The sequence below is a fragment of the Dermochelys coriacea genome, chromosome 8 (assembly GCF_009764565.3).
Source record: "Dermochelys coriacea isolate rDerCor1 chromosome 8, rDerCor1.pri.v4, whole genome shotgun sequence".
In the NCBI taxonomy this organism is placed as follows: Eukaryota; Metazoa; Chordata; order Testudines; family Dermochelyidae; genus Dermochelys; species Dermochelys coriacea.
In genome coordinates, this window is record NC_050075.1 from 21,920,347 (window position 1) to 21,934,412 (window position 14,066).

Genomic DNA, 14,066 nt, shown 5'->3' on the forward strand with positions numbered 1-14,066 from the left:
TCTGTCATCAGGCCCTAGAGCAGGTGACAAGAAGGGTGACTTAGAGACTAACAGATTTATTTGAGCATAAGCTTTCGTGAGCTACAGCTCACTTCGTCGGATGCTCGAAGCTTATGCTCAAATAAATTTGTTAGTCTCTAAGGCGCCACAAGTACTCCTTTTCTTTTTGCGAATACAGACTAACACGGCTGCTACTCTGAAAGAAGGGTGAGGAAACAGAGACAACCACAGGAGAGATGGCTTGGACTGGAAGGGGATGAGGAGAGACTTGGGCCCCAGTCTGATAGCTGCCATGAACGTAGGGGAGAGGACTCTTCTGCTGGGGCAGCACAATGGGGGTTTCTCATAATCTAGAGGTTTTATGCACAGCTCTACGGTCAGGCGATGTGACTGCAGTTCCTGGTTCTGCCATTGACTTGCTGTGTAGGGTGACCACCTGTCCCATAGTTCATTCATTTGTCCTTTAGGGTGACCACCCATCCCATAGTTTATTGATTTGTCCCTTAGGGTGACCACCCATCCCACAGTTCATTGATTTGTCCCTTAAGCGTCATCCTTTGACCATTTTAAACATTAAATTGAAGCTCATGATAATTGCATCACATACTTGCAGGCAGTAGAAATGTATAGGGGAGAAAAATACATGCAGTGGAAAGGGGAATGGAGTTTCCCTAAAACGTCCCTTCAAAAAAAAAGCGTTGTCCCTTATCTTTCCCGCGGTTGTCTCTTATTTCCATCCCACAAGGGTGATCGCCCTATTGAAGTGCGACCCAGGGCAAATCACTTTCCCTCTCTGCCCTCAGCTTCCTCCTCTGTAAAATGGGGGTGAGGAGAGTCTGTCAGTGTTAGCAAGGCACTGAGCTCCTCCGGTGGAAGGTCTACGTGGGCTGACCCAGCCATTTGCTTTCTGGCCTAGCATTCTAAGTCACTCTGACACAGCGCCAAAGGGAAGAAAAAACCCGGCTGCCCAGAGCTCATGTCCATCCTGCAACTTCTGATGCACTGCAAGCTGCAAACAAGTTCTGGCATGTCAGGCGGCTCAGGGGTGGGGGAACCTGCTTCTTGATTGCGCCAGGCATTAAGGGGGCGAGGGGTATAGTCTTGTTTCCTGGGTGCCCCTAGAAGGCCAGGTACAAAGAGGAAGGCCCTGGGACATTGGGCAGCAAGGAGGAAAACTTGTTTCTTGCCTGGGCAGTGGACAGCATGGAGGGAGGGTGGGAGGAGACCATTTGCTGGGCATGTGTTTGGCTGGGCAGGATTGGAGGGGTTCACTGAAACCAGGCCTGCCGACAGCAATTCCATGCCCAGGGCAGTACAGTCAATGGGCCCCCAGGTCCGGCATGGCGTCGCCACATGGGCGCGGAGCTAGACCACGTGCAACAGCTAGAGCATGCACAAGGTGCGTCTGTGCGGACGCGGTCCGCCTGACATTTGGGCAGTGCCACGCCTGTGCTGGCTGGTGCCCAGCGAGCTGCTGCCAGCTGTGCTGCTGGGTGTGCTCTTCCAGCACGGCCAGGGCTTCCACGTGCCCACCCTGCTGCCTTTGCCACCGCCAGTACCACCCCATGCTTGCCTAGGAGCCCTGCGGCCTAGTCAGGCAATTTAAAAGGGTCTGGGGTTTCCAGCTGCCACAGCATGGGCCCTTTTAAATCACTCGGGACCCTGGGCAATTGCCTCCTTTGCCCCCCCATCGGCGGGCGTGACTGAAACAGTAGGCAGCAATGCTGTATCTGGAGATCACCTAACCCTGGTCTACACATAACATTTAGATTGACCTAGCTACATTGCTCGAGGGGTTGAAAAATTCACACCCCTGAGAGACTTAGTTAAGCCACCCTAACCTCCGGTATAGCTCCAGCTAGGTCGACGAAAGAATTTTTCCGTCGACATAGTCACTGCTGCTCAGGCAGGCGGATTACCTGCACCACTGGAAAACCCCCTTCCGTTAAGGAAGGGAGCATCTACACTATGGTGCTACAGCCGCATAGCTGCAGCTGTGCCATGGCCACACCTTGAAATGGAGCCAGCTGGTCCTGCCTTTATGGACTCTTTTCATTCATACCTCAGACATGTAGCTCAGTATCAAGAACCTTTCACTGATCCACTTCTTCCTTATGCATGCTTCTTAACCTCCTTTCATCTGCGTGAACTGCAGTCAGCTGAAGCTGTCTGTTGTACAGTGCTACTCAATTAGTCCAGCAACTCAAAGTTATGCAACTGGACTAAGCTGCACACCATGTGTCTAATTTTCCCACATGCTGAACCTAGCCTCCCCCCTGCAGCTCTCATTGTTTTCAGTCAGAGCTAGAGATGCTCAGCACCTTTGAAAATTAGGCCACATGGATCTGCTGTGTTTCTATTGGCCAGAAGCTGCTTAGAGCACACAAAAAGGTACATTGTTGCAACAAATGGTGTAGTTGCAGCTGTGTTTAAATTGATTAGTCAGGCGACAAAGCCATGCGGGAGAGTGGCTGAGAGCATTGGTGGCTTAGGAGCTGACTGAGAGCAGTGTAGGCTGTGGCTTTGATCTCTGTTGCTCCGTGAGAAAACATGAATTTGGTTATTAATTAATTCATATTATTGTGATCGCTTGTATTTAACACTGTGAGTGTCCCTGGTGCTTCAAACACAAAGACATACTCACTGCCCAGAAGAGTTTCCGGACTAATCAGGGACAAAAGTGAAGGCCACAGATAAGCAGTGGGACGAAGGAAGTGAGAACATTTCCCATTGCCCTGCGATAAGGTGGTTGTGAGGATTAGTTCTACACGCCATCTGGAGTTTCCCATCTCAGAGGTTCTGCTTTTTAAATTCAGTTCTGTTGTTTCTAAGCAAATGTGTCATTTATTCTTTGGACTGTGGTAGAGGCCAGAGGCTCCCAGCAGTGAGGGCCTCATTGTGCTGGGTATTGTACCAGAACCACAGCAAAAGACAGTTCCTCCTCCAAGAGCTTACAAACAATGCACAAGAGGTGGGTGAAATACCCAACAAGGTGGGAGGAAGAGTGAAGTAAGAGTGATAACAGCATGTTTTCACAGAGGGTGGCTAGCTATCCAGGGTACTTCTGAGGTGAGAATCACTATGGTTCCCAAGCACCGTTACTCACTTGGTTGTTTTATACCCCAGGATAACTCAGTTCAGAATCAGGCCCATAATTCCATGTGGCTAACCATGGAGGGGAAATAAGATGGCCATCTTCCCTATGCTATAAGTCACTATCACTTATCATGTGCCCTTTCTTGGATCTATAGGGCTCCTGGATATATAGGGGACCGATTCTCAGCCCCCCTAGCAGCTTGGCTTTGCTCATGAAAGCTGATGTAGGGGAATCCCCAGGTGGCATAAAATAGGTGTAGCCCATTCTATGCCAGCTCTGCCCCACTCTTTTCCTTTACCCCTGTGGCTTGCAAGAACATTTTGTACTCCAGCAGTTCTCAGATTATGGAATGGTCCGTAGGAGACTTTACTGCTGCTAGTGCAGAGGAAAACAGACACCAGCTCCAGGTGCAGGGGAGCTCAAAGGTGATGTAATGGTTTCTATCAGCCCTAAGCACAGCTAACCAGAACCAAGAATCTGGCTCACAAAGTCCTGATACCATCATCCTCAATCCAACACTCCTACCTTCTGCCTCTCTACATGCTTGTCCCTGACTGTCCTCAGAAACTGTTATAATAAAGAGTGTGAAAGGGCTGCTCGCATCTCTGTGGCAGAAAGAGGCAAATTTCAAAGACTTCCCTAAGGTTTCTGCATGAGAACCAGGCCCCACAGAGAACACAGAGTGACATGCAGGAACTGGGTGAGAGCATGCAAGTGTACACTCTGCTCTGCAGAGATTTCTACCCAGCCTTGGAGTCCATGGAGAGTTCAGTCCCAGACACTCTGCTGGCTGCCACTGACTCTTCTGCAATGGAGCAGAGACTCCTCATGTGATACCCCTGCACCTCTCCAAGGACAAAACAAGTGAAAGGTCCAGAGTCTCCCCATCATCTGCACTGATTCTGACCAGTCCACTTCAGATGGTGTGAAATGAGTTGGGAGGCTTAGTCCAGGTCCTGCTAGGCTGGCATTCTTGTCACAAAAGCCATCAGCACAGAACCCCCAGCGCTGTCAGTCTATGCAAAAAGGTCAAAGACTGAATGGATCAGGAAGAGTGATCTGCCTTCTCTCCCTTAAAGGTGAACTTTCAAGACCAAGGTGGAGGCTGCAGAAGATGCTTTTGTCCGTGTTGCCCGTGATACTCTGCAGAGAGGCAACTGTGGTTTCCAGACCTGGCGATACAGAACCTTTCATGAGTGTTACATTCACTGTAAAATGGAAACAAGAAGCCACCTGAGGTAAAGGCTCCAAAAGTCACCGCTCAGAGCACATTTGGGCTACAGACCTAAAAGTGGCAACTCCCAGCTGGTTTCCTGTGGGACACAGATTCCCAAACTACTCTGTGGGCCTGATGGTTTGCCGAGAGCAGGCTGGGAACATCTGCTGGCTCTCCTTGTTTAAAGACAAAAGATGGAAGGGGGGTTGAAATGAAGAACAAAAGGAAGCAGAGAGATTCAGTGAAGCTTTTTTCAAAAATGACAAAACATTCCCCACTTTAAAGGCAGCCAAAATACCCAGGTACTTTGCCAACATCACTTTCCCATGTGAGTAACTACTACAGTAACCATAGGGCTGCATGATGAGAGAGTAGAGGTTTGATCTGAGTGATGCTGAATGGCCGGGGAGATGGGTCACAGATGGGAATTGGGGCTGAGTGAGGGTGAATGGCAGGGGAGATGGGTCCAGGTGGTCACAAAGGGGTGGAGGAGGGGCTCGATTATGCTCAGTGTCAGGGTTCACTCACTAGCCACACCCTGCATTTAGATCTCTGTATTCCCTAGCCTGGATGGATTCCTAGCAGACGGGCCGTGCGTCCCAAATGTTATGGGCCCATCCGGATTTTGTTTCCTTGCTCTCCAATCCCTGCCAAAGGCTTCTGTGCACCATGTTGATCGCTGCCTGGAAGCACAGTGTGCCCCTGAATAGAGAGGTAGGGGAACATCCTAGACCACAACAGCCAAGCATGCAGGGTAGTGAGGAGGAGCTCCTGCTACATGGGGCAGGGGAGGGGCTGGCCAGCTGACTAAAGGCCAAAGGGCAACTGGAATCTGCTTGCTGCACCTGGCAGGAGGCAGCTCCGGCAGAAACCTTGACAGGAACTCTGATAAGGGACATGGACAAACCTCATTAAACTAGTCTGCTAAACCTTCAGCTCAGCCACACTGCACAGATCCACTGGCAGGCAATCAAAAACACCATTGTTACACTTACACAGTCTGTCAGACAAAAAAAAAAAGCCAGTTCCCCTTCCTCCTCTACCTCTGGAATGTCAGAGGAGCCTGTACTCTGCAGTATCACAGCCCCCCAGCCGGCACTTGGCCACTGTTATCTGCAAAACTAATAAACAACCTTGGAAGAACTTTTGATTGCAGTTTCCAGTTCTGCTATGCACAATAAAGGACATTAATGAGTTTTGGAGCACAGCCCTTTATTGCATAACTTCTGCTTGATTTGGGTAACTGAGCAAAGGATCTTTGCTGGAAATCCTTTAAATTTCCCCTTAAATTTTCCAGGTGAATTGAGCATTGTCTGGCATCCCCAGATTGACAGTGCTAGAGCCTGAAGTCCTCTGTTTAGATCCCCAGATCTGTACGGCTGGAGCAGGGGCAGGTAGTGCTGATGTGTCTGAACCCTGACCTGGATGGACTGCCTCCACAGCTGAGAGGGGAGGAGTCCCCAGGGCTTGGCTCTGCTGAGGCTGCCAACACAAGGGCAATTGAGGGGATGGATTCCTTGAGATGCCTGTTTGTTCCCTGTAAACTGGACTGGGACTCAGTACAAGTCACATAGCCATAGCCCATCAAACAGCCCTTAGATGCAGGGGACACCGTGAAGGTTCTTGCTGGTAGTCCAGTAAGCTGTTCGATGTAATTTCACACACAGAAACCTGAATCTGGAGAGCAGCACTAGCTAGGCAGGCAGCCTTCCAGGTGATTGAATAGTCTGAACACCAGGCTAGGCACCAGGAGCTCCTGAGTTCTGGGCTCTGACTTCTACTGTGGCCTTATGCAACTCACTTTGCCCCCTGCCACAGTTTTCCCATCTGCAGAACACAGATAACAATAGTCCCTGGCCGCCAAGGGGGGTGTGAAGATTCATTTGTTAATATTTGTAAAGCTGTTCGGAAGATGAAAAATGCCAAGTGCAAATGTTATTCTGTTCTCTGAGGCATTAACTGTTACAGCCTGTAGGTGGCAGCAGCTACTGTGCCAGAAACAGCTCAGGTCTCAGCCAGGATAGCACTTGGGTACATGCCTCTTATGCGGCATCCCCAGAGACCATAGAAATGAGCGTGTTAGAGCTAGAGTAAGGGCTGGGGGCTGGACTGAACCACAAGAGGGAAAAGCAGACTGCAGCATATTACAGAACAAGGCCTGCCCCAAGGATGAGCCAGGGTTATGACTATGAGCTGACAGTGTGCAGCTACCACAGAGACACACAGCTACCCACAGGGAGAGATTGACGTTTCTGGAATGGAGAGGGGACCGCATTCTTTCAAACTAGGGTTGCCAACTAGGGTTGGACACATTCCTGAACGTTTCATCAGATGACAATCTTTGATTAAAGATTAATCTTTAATTCCTGGAGACTCCAGGACAACCCTATTTCAAACTTCTGCTGATAGTGAGATTCCAGATAGCAATCTAACCCACTGCCCTTCTCTATCGCCGTCCTACCAAGGATCTTGCCGTGCTTCACCCAAATGAATTCAGCTAGATCTAGGGAAACAGCCAGTGAGAGCCAGAGGGACTTGCCCAAGATCACACAGCCAGTCAATGAGAGTCAGGACCAGAACCCAGGGGCCCCAGCTCCCATTCCTTTGCTTTAATAATGAAGACCTGTTCCCTCACAGTGATCATTCCAAATCCAAACCAGAGTTGTAATAATACACTAACTTCAGTTAACCAGTTAACCAGCCAGCCACAGCCCTTCCAGTAAACAGCTTTGTACTTTGTGACATATGTCTCAGAGGGGGAAATACTGTGAGATTAAGGTCAGGACGTTGCAGATGCTTGCAGCTGTAAGAAAAAATGAAAACAAACAAACAAAGAAGTCATATTCAGGGAAAGGCTTGTGACATAGTGAAGTAGCATCCTCAGCTTTTACCTCTGGGCACCTGGCCGTGGACACAAGTGAAATCATCTTGATCTCAGATTAGCCCCTAGAGCAGTGGTTCCCAGCCAGGGGTACATGTACCCCTGGCAGTACATAGAGATCTTCCATGGGATACATCAACTCAGCTAGATATTTACTTAGTTTTACAACAGCTTATATAAAACACACTAGCAAACTCAGTACAAACTAACATTTCATACAGACAATGACTTGTTTATACTGCTCTATAGACTATACACTGAAATGTAAGTGCAATATTTATATTCCCATTGATTTATTTTATAATTATATGGCAAAAATGAGAAAGTCAGCCATTGTTCACTAACAGTGTGTCTGTGACACTTTTGTATGTTTATGTCTGACTTTGTAAGCAAGTAGTTTAAGTGAGGTGAAACTTGGGGTGCGCAAGAAAAATCAGATTCCTGAAAGGGGGACAGTAGTCTGGGAAAATTGAGAGGCACTGGCTTAGAGGACATTTGTCCTTAGCGGATGTTCCAGTTCAGCTAGGTGATGCCTGTAGCAAACACATACTAGAAAGCGTTTGCTGCTAACTCCCAAAAATCATTTTCTGTGCCATGACGTAAAAGTCCAACTCCTTTCCCCAGGGTCTGTGGGGAATATGTCTCCGCTTTAAAGGCACTGCAGGCTGGTAACACAATAGGCAAACACTGCACCAGATTTTTCTGCAAAGATTTCTTCAAATTTTGTCAAAAAATTGGAAGAAAAATTGCCAGAAATGTCAGTCATTTTCGTCCTGTGGATTTCAAACAGGAACAATTTTTATCGGAAAATTTTCATGAAATTATCAAAAATGTTCATTTTCAAAATGCCTCGTTTTCTTTTTTTCTCCCTTCCCCACTCCATTTACCTTTCCCCCATGCCCGCCTTCCCTTTTTACCCTTTTTAAAAAAATTATTTTGCTATTGCACTACAGGTGGAAGGGAGTGGCAAGGGTGAAAAATGCTAAACTTAAAAACTTCATTTTTCAGTTTAATCCAAAAAAAATGGAAATTTTTGACAAAAACCTGTTTTCACAAAAATTTCCAATTTTGTCCATCTTTGGACTAAAATTTTTCCAAAAAAATTGCAACTTAATGTGGTTGAAGTTTAATAATGTTAAGTGAATTTTAAATCCCATGCTCAAATAATAACAAGAATGAAATTTTAGGTTTGATTTCTCTGTGCGCATTAACACCAAAAATGTGGTGTTAAGAGTTATGCTCAGTCAATCAGGGAGCACAAACAATACCACATGACTTATGACCAATCATATCTAAGAGAGACACAGGGGTGGCCAACCTGAGCCTGAGAAGGAGCCAGAATTTACCAATGTACATTGCCAAAGAGCCACAGTAATATATCAGCAGCCCCAATTCCGCTACCCCGCTCCAATCCCTAGCGCTTCCCGCCCACCAGCAGCCCTGCCAATCAGAGACTCCCCCACCCTCCCCACACCTCCCAATCAGCTGTTTTGTAGTGTGCAGGAGGCTCTGGTGGGGAGGGGGGAGGAGCAAGGGCAAGGCAGGCTCAGGGGAAGGGGCAGGAGTCTTGCGGGAAGGGGTGGAATGGTGGCAGGACCTGGGGCAGAGCAGGGGGTTGAGCAGTGAGCACCCCCCAGCACACTGGAAAGTTGGCATCTGTAGCTCCAGCCTCGGAGTCAGTGCCTATGCAAGGAGTCGCATATTAACCTCTGAAGAGCCGCATTCGGCTCTGGAGCCACAGGTTGGCCACCCCTGGAGACACAGCTCAGATTTCAAATTTGGAATATCAAACCATCAGAAAAAGGAAATTGATGGGAAAAAATCATTGAATGATTTTGACTAACCAATAATTTTGACAAAATCACCATATATCTGTGGGCATTTCTCTGGCAAAAAAAGAGACCACATTAGCTGAATAAAGTATTCTTTGTACATGAATCGCTCAGGTCCAGTTACTGGAATTCTAGAAGGAAATTTGATTTTACTGACTACATAATTCTGTCCAGCTACTGAAATGCAACGATCTTAATTCTCCTGCATTGGCCATTTAGCTCTGGAGGCCTGAGTTCAACTCCTACCTTAAAACAAAAGAGTAAATGAGTTTAGTCCTGCTGCCTACATATGATTAGGTCCACATCCCAGAACTATCAAACAGTGTCACAGGGTGCCTGAGTTGGGAATGAGAGAGGATGTTGTGAGTCATGGCTGAGGGTTATTGACAGAGCTGTGGGAGTACCTGAACTAGATCAGCAGGAGGAGCGGAGGCTGCAGATCCGGACTGAGGTGCACTGGCTGGGTATATAAGAAGTGTGGAGGAAAAGGAAGGACTAGAATAGCACTGGGGATGGGCAGGCCACTGCTGAGGTTGGCAGAGCTGGTGGGAGGGGAGGAAAGCTTGTGCAGTACCTGCCAGTCCCGTACTTGGCTAGTGCTGATTGTTCCTCATGTTCAGAACTGAATTTCACCCCCAAAATTGCAGGAACCGCTTTGAGTTTGAGTTTCCCAGTGAAACAATGTGAGGAACAGAAGGAAAAAACACAGACCTGTGATGAAGCCATTACAGCAACAAGACAGAAGAAATGTTTGCCAAGGCTAAATTTCTCTTACTGTGTTATCCCCTAAGGAGGTCTGGGAAAGTTGAGGGAGAAGAGCCAACGAGCCTCCATGAAGGGAGGAAGCTCTGAGGTTGTTTTACAAGAAACTCTCATGTTTGGTAGGACCATCCATTGACCACGTATTGGGATCCTGACCTCATGGGTGGGGGCAGTGTGCTTGCTCTTTCAATCAATCCTCATTGCTGCAGGGAAAGTTGAAAGGGAAAACAAAAAAACTAAAGTCAACTTCTGTGACCTTAATGGCCTGATACACAGCAGGACTCTTGAAAGCAGCTCAGATACTTCAGCAGGCAGAACCTGAGCTATTATAAATCAGCAGAGCCCCACTGACTTCAGTTCCCTGATGTTGCTTTATGTCAGATGATCGATCTGACCCCAGAACTGCTTCAGAGCCTGGCTTTCACAAGGCAGTGTGAGTAACTTTTCACGTGCACATTTTTTGCACAGTAAATTGTCCACATAGGCTGTGGTGTGGTGTAGGTGTCATGCACCTACAGGTACATGCATATGTAAAGTTTCACATGCACAAGTAGTGAAAACTCATGGCCAGAGTGTCTGACCTATGGTATCAATCTCTATCCAACTACAAGGAGTCCTAGCCGCAGAGCAGGTCCCGGCATGCTGCTGTTCCTGGGAGCTTCCTCCCAGAAGCCTGTGCTGTCAGAGCAGACAGCATTTGGAGCAAGACACCAGAAATGTCTGGGTTTAACAGCTGTAGGGCCTCTTGTGAATCCGCAGTGCCACTACATTGGGTTCAGAGCAGTTACCCCAGGAGTGACTTAGCCCCTAGTCTTTAGCATGGTTAATTGTCTGTACCATTCTCCCTATTCAGCACAAGTGGATATTTGTCCCTGTGATGGGTTTATTCCTTTCTCAGGGACTTATCTGAGCTCTCAACCTGGCCCTTCTGAAATGCTGATCATGTGGCGGGCAACCCTACGGATTTGTCCAGGGCAAGGCTATAAACTCTACCAGAGAGGTTGATGAAAACTAGACACTGAGAGGTGAATTATTTGCCGCTTTGTGCTCTTAGTTCCACTCCCCCAGGCAACCCTATTAAAGTCACCCATCTAATTAAGCCTCCCAATTCCCCTGTTGGATGGGTCTGTATTATTATCCGCATCTTAGATAGGGGGAAGTGGAAGGATAGAAATTCTCACATGGCAAGGCAGGTCTCCCCAGGCGTCCTGGTGTCCACTCTTCTGATTTCCTCTTCGAGGAACACTTCCACCCTTTCACAGGAATGTTTATGCTGGGATGTTGGTGTGTTTATTGGGTGGTAAAGCAGCTAGTCAATTTCAAAAGCCCTCTAGCTCCTTCTGTGATTTGAATTCCGTGAATAGAGGCCAAGTTTCTTCAGAAGCGCTGTTCCTTTAGTCACATATGTATTGTCTGTGTTGCAGGATGCTCATAAAGAGCTGAGCAAAACTGCACTCCAGCGATGCTTGAGCAATGCTTGAGCGGGGCTAGCCCACAACCATTCCAGACAGTTTGTGTAGTTTTTCCCCCCTAAATATTTGGACAGTGCTAAAATTAATGTCTGAAAATGTGAGTTTGCTTGAAAAGAACCTATCATTTGATTATCATTGTAATGCATGCAGCCCAGGGAACATCTGCCCTGTCTCTGTGTCTCCTCCTCTCGGCTCTGGGAAATGCCGGGAAGGGCTGTCATGCGGCTGTGTAGCCTAGCTGCCTATGCTCCTGGCTGCTCCACTGAACCAGAGCATCTCAGAAATTAACCCCTCCCCTGCCCCTTGTCCTGACTGCCAGCTTATCTAGGGACTTCAAGGGCCAGTTTATGATCTCAGGTACATCTTGAATACTCCATTGACTTCAAAGGCAGTGACTCTGGATTTACACTAGAGAGCAACATCTGGACATCACTCGTTTTCCAACTGACTTACAACTAGAGTTTCTGCATGAAATTCCACCAGCTTCTAATAGGTCAGGACTTTTCTCCTTGGAGCAATTTAGTTCACTCCTGCACTGAAGGCAATGGGGCTGCATAGATGTCACCCAGGGCCTCATATTGATGGTGTTTAGACTTGCACAGATTTCTATTAAGAGGGAGTTCCTGTCCTGACAACTCCTGGCACCCTTGCCCCTTCCCAACAACCTATGACAATGCAGCAGCAAGACACGTATCTCCTACAAAAAGCCTTCCCACTCCCACACCACTAGGGAATGCAAATGGGCCTCACAGTGTACCCTGAAAGGCAATAGATGTGGGTAGTATGGAAGGGGTGAGGGAGACAGGTCCAAAGCTGAGGGTCCCTTGTGGAGAACACTCTGGCAGCTGCCCCCTTTCTCTCACCACAGCTATCTACAAAACAAAGCTAGATGAAAAGGGACATTAAGGTTGCCAAGTCAAGCATTCAAAAGTTAGGAAATGCCAGAATTAAAGCTACCTGTGCAGCCTTCATTCAGCCCTCTTGTGTGTCTACATTATGATACAGTCTTTAATTAAATGATCACATACTGTACAATTTGTTCCAAAGGACCCCTGCTTCATACAGTACACCATATGATTCGGTAGTTAGTTATTCAGTATTTCTTTTTATCCCCATCATACAATGTGTGGCCCAATGTCATGTTTACTGCACACCATCAAATCCTGTACTGAATACTGGGTTATTAATTTCGTCCCTGGCTTTCCTATCATGCTTAGTACTGTAGGATCTGGGTGCCTTACAGACATGAATGGATTTATCTTCACAGCAATCCTGTAAGATGAGGGGGGTGCTATTATCCCCATTTCACAGGTAGGGAACTGAGGCACAGAAAGATTAATTTATTAAGTGTCTAGTAGTTTTGGGAGTCCAACCTGAGACATCTAGAGCCTGATTTTTCAGAGTATGTAAGTATTTTCATAGCATTTTGCATGTTCAGAGCACCGCTCACATTTACTTCACTTACCGTTGATTGCTCAGGACTTCTGCAAATCAGACCATGAGGTCCCAAGTCAGGCATCAAAAAAAATGAGGAACACAAGCAATGGCCACTTGTGAGAAGTTGGGTTTAAAAGACTTGCCCAGCATCACGCCTGAACTCTGTGGCAGAGGCAGGGGTAGAATTCAGTTCTCCAGGGCGCATTCAACAGCCTAAATCACTAGATCACCCTGTCCTTTCCTGCAGTCCTCTGCCTCAGTCGCTACACATCTTCCAACTTCTGCACCAAATGAAGCCAGGACAGGCAGCTTCATTTACTACAACCCCAGTTCATCACGTAGCACCATCCATGCTGCGCACTGAATGAGGCAGGAGTCTTGTGGGAAAAAAATGTGTTTGATTGTATAATTAAGTGTTATGGTGCAATGTTTAGGCACAAGAGAGCCATATTAAGGTGGCACAGGCAATCTAATTCCTGGCATTTCCTAATGTGTCAGTGCTTGGCTTTACAACAGTAATGTTCCTTTAATATAGGAAATTACAGATAAAAAACCCAGTATTTTAAAAAAAGCAAACTGAAAAAGCAGCAATTCCATTATGGGGAACTATATTGATACTCTTCTTAGGTCAGCAGCAGCAGGACCTTTAGCTCCGTAGCACAGCCATCTACCACTTGAGCTAACAGAGTCAGTGGTAGCAGTTATCCACTATATGGACCAGTCACTAGAGGGAGATAAGACACCCCCTTTGCTAATGGGTTTCCCAAATATTTGCTGTTAGCCAAGGAAAGTTAGGACTCAGGAAACCTGGACTCTCTTCCAGGTTGTGGAAAGCAGTGCTCTCTAGTGGTTATGGCCTATCGTGCCCCATTCCTATCCAGACTGCTCCTATTCCACCACCCTTGCCCCTCCCTCCCTCTACATTTGATTCAGGCTGCCAACTTCCTCTGTCATGTACACCTTATACAGGTTGCAGGACTGCTAATAGCCAGGCAGGCTTCTAGCTACCGAGCTGCCTTCCCAGAGATACACACCAGATATGCTCACTATCATTGCGTTGCCAGGAATGGCTGTTGCAAAGTCAAGGTATGTTACAGAGGGTACCACCTACTGGCTAAACCTATAACACCATAATATATTCTATTATATCCTCCTTTTCCTGGTTCCACTGAGAGCACAAGAGAGACAGTCTCCTCTCTCTGACACAACAGCCTCTGGTTGGTGGGAAAAGCAACTTTAGGAAGAGTCCTACTCAGCGCCTCTGCCCTGGTGGAGCATGCTCAATACAGATGGAACATTTGGAGAATTTAGTTGCCAGCCTCTAACAAACGTCTAAATATGCATGTGCAAATGGTGATTTTCAGAGGTG